General features: G+C 38.7%; 1 protein-coding gene across 1 annotated transcript in view; it reads right to left on the minus strand.

Moving 5' to 3' along the window:
• The window catches only part of LOC115629937 (mucin-5AC), a 39,987-nt gene extending 36,815 nt beyond the window's left edge, over nucleotides 1-3,172 (minus strand). The window contains exons 1-2 of the mRNA XM_030526544.1: nucleotides 3,035-3,172; nucleotides 2,490-2,707 (exon numbers count right to left, since the gene is read on the minus strand). The gene's annotated coding sequence lies outside the window, so the exon portion shown is untranslated. The remainder of the gene's footprint in view (nucleotides 1-2,489; nucleotides 2,708-3,034) is intronic.
• Nucleotides 3,173-5,391: the final 2,219 nt, after the last annotated feature.

Consider the following 5,391-nt stretch of genomic DNA (forward strand, 5'->3'; position numbering starts at 1 on the left):
GATAGGGTATTATTTGTTTCCTTCGCGTTTTCCTGGATGTGCGTTCCAAGTTTGGTTTATATTGATTTCTGTTGAGGAGCTGGTGCAAGACATGACATGATATTTTTATGCTCGGTACATGCTCGGTACAAATGTACAGGACAGGAGTATATTAGGTTTGCGGGACCTGAAAATGTACCAGACAGAAGGAGGCGTGGCAGACCCCACAAAGTATATATATTCTTGATCAGCATAACAAGACGAGTCGATATATGTATGCCTGTCTGCTTCGGTTGACTGCAAACATGCTCAGACACGAATAGACGCGCATAGACCTACATACACTCACATAGATGCTTTGTATACATATGTATTACGTGCGAACTCACGAAAAAAGTAAAATCGATCAAACATTTTTTTTTAATTTTCTTAATTTTTTTAATTTCCGAACATATGTACAGAGTATTTCAAAGTCGGGACACTTGACATTAGCTTTTTTACTTGTTTTCATTTTACTTTTTTTCAAACTTTATTTTTGGTGGCTGTTGAAATTCTTGCCAACATACTTAATATGCATTTTAGTACTCGATGTGCTCAGTTTTATGTTATTTGACCTTACATAGTCAAATACAAAAAAAAAAACACACACACAAGAAGAAGTACTTTGGAAGCAAGCTACACGCTTCCGTTGCGCTCTTGAAATATCGACATCGCCATCGCCATCATCATCAAGACATACCTTACATTATGGCGAAGCGAGTAGATAGCGAGTAGTTAGATAATTATTTTTATTTTTATTATCATTAGCATTGGTGCTATGCCAAGAAATATTTGCCCAAGCACAATTCTTAACGCTCCACCATTCGGACACAGTTGCACTCAACTTTGCTTTCACTGCTGCGTAACATTTTCCAAACGATCGCTTTGATCCCCGCTGCCCCGCTACCCTGCTCCCCACTCCCCACTCTACTCAGCAACATCGGCCTGCCCGCCTCTGCCTAACTCATTGTTTATTAGGCGCATTGCGCCGTAAACTCGCACGCTATAAACCACTAAGAGAGAGGGAGAAAGCGGGAGGATGGGAGACGGGAAATGGGAGATGGCAGTGTGAATGTTGAATGTTGCTGATCGCGAGCAACACCCAACAACACAAGTAACAACATGTGCATTGAGTACAGGGAAGCCTTTGAGAAATGCACTGCAAAATACATATATTATTATATAAGTACTCGTATGTATGCAAAGTGAACTTTATTTGGCTTTGGAATTGTGGACAGTTTTGACGACATTCTGTAGCTGGAGAGGGGAGGGGGGTTATACAAAATAAAATACTTTCGTGTTGCTTAAGGATTAGGAGAGCCTACTTATCAAGTTTAATCAGTTTAAGTGGGCTCAGCCGTTTCCGAAATCCAGGCTGGACAGACGGACACGGCTATGTTGATTCGTCTCGTCATGATTATAAAGAATATATATATTCTTTATAGTGTCGGAGATTATTTCTTCTGGCTGTTACATCCCCATTTTACTCAACAAGTACAGGAATATAAATAATTGAGTTATTCGGCTCCCAAAACAGCTATAGTTTATATACATACATATGTATGTATGTATGAAGTACATTTTAGTTACCAATTTAAAATGTAAATTGTGTAGATTGAAACGCATATAGTATGTCATTTAAAATTACATTCTTATGGAGATATCATGTCAGGGAGCTCATTGATAAGATGACACAATAAAATCACCTAAATTGTGATGATTTTAAAGCATATTTTAAAGTTTCTTCATGAACGATCCGTTCATTAAATTTGAGATGATAATGTGTGGATTATAGATTGCTAAATTTAACTATATTCGGCAATACAATGGACTACAAATTTCAATAAAATAAATATTGCAATTAATTGTGTAATTAATGCTATAGGTGGCTGTCAAGTATTGTTTATTCCCATAACATTCCATTGTATCATTTATTAAGTCAGCCAGCTGTTCTCTAGCTGTACTTGAAGTTTTTAAGGCACCCTGAACATTAATGGCCTTTTTTTATTGCATTGGTTTGTCTTATAGACTTTTGACTGTACGTATATATGCATGTCTCTGTCATTTTGCCTTTTGATTTTCATGCGCGCAAAAGTTTTCCGTGTTTGTGGCAGGCAAGTGGCCCAAAAGCTTTTACCCGCCTGCTGAGCTCCCCTCACCACCACACCCGAATGGAATAGACAATGCGAGTGCGAATGCGAATGCGAATATGTCTGATGACTGCTGCCTATTAACTGCTCCGGCTGATGGCTGCTGATTGTTAGCAGCATTATTTACCGTTGGTTCATCTACGGCACAGGCACAGGCACCGTCACAGAGATAAGAGAGAAGAGCCCAGAGAGTAGGCAGCAAGGCGGCATCAGCGGCAGCGGCACATAGTTACAGTTACAGTTACAAGTACTCGTACTTTCGTATGTAAGTGAATTTCAATGTTGGCAACACAACGGAAGCAACACAAATAACTGACTTACCAACAAAACGACGCACGACCTCAATTAGCGAGTGTGTGTGTGTGTGTGTGTGTGTGCGTGTATGGCTAGGGGTCCATAGCCAAGCGACGACGACGACGACGGCGGCGGCGGTGGTTTGACGGTGGTTCGCGCTGCGCTTTTAATTTTTCAGTACTTAGAGCGTTCTGCTTCTTAATGCCTTTTTATGTGCCCGTCGTTTCCTGTTAGTTCACATGCAGCTAAACATACATACATACAAGTATGTATGTAAGTACATATGTACAGAAAAGCGAAAATACCAAAAACAAAAATATATGTAAGAAAAAATAAAACACTTCTATATGCTTACACTTAGAACAAATTAGATGTTAATATAATCTGCAAACTGTGGCCCAACAATTGGCATGATAATATTATTAATAAGAACAAGAATACGAGCACATTCACATTCACATTAGTTGGAGACTATTGACACACAAAAAAAGTGCAAAAAAAAAAGAGTAATTGGAAGGAAGAACAACGTTGGTAAATAAACAAACAAAATCAATGCACACACAAACACATACAACACCACGCAGGCGAAATCTTGGCAAAAAATTCCTCGTGCGACAAACGACAACTGCGACGACGCAACGTGCTGCTGTTGTTGCTTTGCTTTGGACTGCGATGGTGACGACGATGACGACGACGACGAGTTGCGCTCGACCGTTCACCACGAAACTCGTTTTGAAACTGAAACTGAGCGGCTGTGCTTTTGACAATCGCCGCCACACGGTAAAAAGCAAAACAGCAACAGAAACAACAGCAAACGGCAGCCCGCTCAGCTGAGCGGTAGCCGCAGTGGCGGCGCTTCGCTCTTTAGCGCGAGCTACTGCAGCAGCAACAACAATAAGATCCCCTTGCAGTAACGGGTATCAGTCTCTCATCGCCGAATGGCGCATCACTGACAATTCTGCGGAGAAATGGTGTAGGCTGAAGTGTAAGAAATATTTCATATTCTTGTTCTTTTCTCCATTATACTGTTTATCCAAATAAGACAAAGGAATTAAGGAAACGTATAAGGCATAAATGTAATCTCTGTCTACGCTCGGGCTTGACAATTGTTTATATTTTTTGTTAACTTATACACAGCGGGCGACATTTTCACAAGAACGGCTAGAATGCATTAACAGTTGTATTCTAATTGTTCATTTGTGTGTTTGCTTTATACTCTTATTCTTTTTAGCGCTCAAAATATATAAAATGAAAGGCAAAGGCATCTCTCCGCTTTCTCAATGGAAAGAGAGACAGCTTGCAATCTTTCTCGAGTCGACTCCTAGTAACTCCAAGCGCCAACTGACACTTTCAGTACTACAGGGCAGCAACAGAAACAAACACAGCCTAGAGAGAGAGAGAGAGAGCCCGTGCCATTGCACTGACTGCACATTGCACGCACATTACGTGGTCGAGGCTTATAGTGGAGGCTAAACTGGGACTGGGGTTGCGGCTGAGACTGAGGCTGAGACTGGGTCCCGCACATTGGGGGCCGCACAGCTAGGCCGACTGTAACCTGGGGTTGGGCTTCCATTAGAATTACAATTAATTTGCTGTGCTGTGTGCATTCAAAATCGTGCCGCAACTGAAATGACCGGCAATGCGCGTGCAAAGGAACGTGAAAATCAATCAAGCGGACCGACCTAAGCGTTGTCGAATCAGTAACCAAAAACAGGGCATTAAAAGACAAAACTCTCTGGTGTGTAAGATGTGCAATATCGTTGAGGTTAAGTAACCAAACAGTTTTAATAAGTAGGCTAATACCAACTAATAAGAACATTTTTAAAAAAAATATGTAGAATTATGTTAAATTATCAAGTGGTTCAAATAAGCTCTGACCTAGACCAGTGAACGATTTTTTCTGATGCCTCCAATAATACTCAAAACCGAGACGAATTAATTAATAGACATTGGCACATTAACAGTCTGAAGTATCTTTGGGGTATGTCTTCAAATAATGTTAAAGCCCAATCAATTATAGATATTTTTATAATAACAATAATCTGACCTTACTTACCTTAAGACCCTATCTTCTGAATTGGATTGTTTTCAATAAATACGCATACCAATTTATTTCGATTGAGTTTTATTTGAATTTATCTTTACTGTGCTCAAATAAACAATTGAAATTGATTTCCGTTCTGTTTTTATTTGTTGTATTTTGAATTTCAAGAGGAAAATTCATTTGCTAATTTTTTGATTTATTAATATTAATATAATTATTTCTTCAATCTATTCACTAAAATAGTTTTGACAAAAAATTGCATCAAATATTCATTTGAGATGGTTTAATTGCATTTCGAATTTGTTTATATCGTTCATAGATAAAGTAAATCTTTAAATATGTAGACGTATACACACAATCGCACATCGTAAGCATTATCATTAACATTCCTCTATGATCACCATCAGCGTAATAGCCCGGAGTAAAAAATTGTAGAACATACAACTGACGAGTGTAGAGCCGAGTGATAAGTGGAAAGCAGCAAACGTTTATTTTGGAACAAAAGAAGAAAACCGTTTCGCAAATGTTGCTTTTTTGGCTGGAAATGAATGCGAATGCGATTCGAATTTCGAATGGATTGTAGTGTAAGCATTGCCTTATGTTTGTTGGCTCTGCACAGCGTAGTTAGCAACGTGTGAACGTGTCCTAAAACGAGTAATCGACTGCGATTAGTCGTTGTTGCTGCTTTGAGTGATAAATGCCTAATTATTCGATTCCATACATGCCATCTGATGTATTTATACACATATTACAAGTATATGTATGTATATATATATATAATTCTCATATAATCTTTATATATAATTAGATTTTCTATTAAAGCTGATAAATGTACTTGATCGTTTTGTTATTAATTCGTATAATTTCTTAGCTTCAATTGCCATT

The sequence above is a fragment of the Scaptodrosophila lebanonensis genome, unplaced genomic scaffold, assembly GCF_003285725.1.
Source record: "Scaptodrosophila lebanonensis strain 11010-0011.00,11010-0021.00 unplaced genomic scaffold, SlebRS2 tig00000171-arrow-arrow-pilon, whole genome shotgun sequence".
Lineage (NCBI taxonomy): Eukaryota > Metazoa > Arthropoda > Insecta > Diptera > Drosophilidae > Scaptodrosophila > Scaptodrosophila lebanonensis.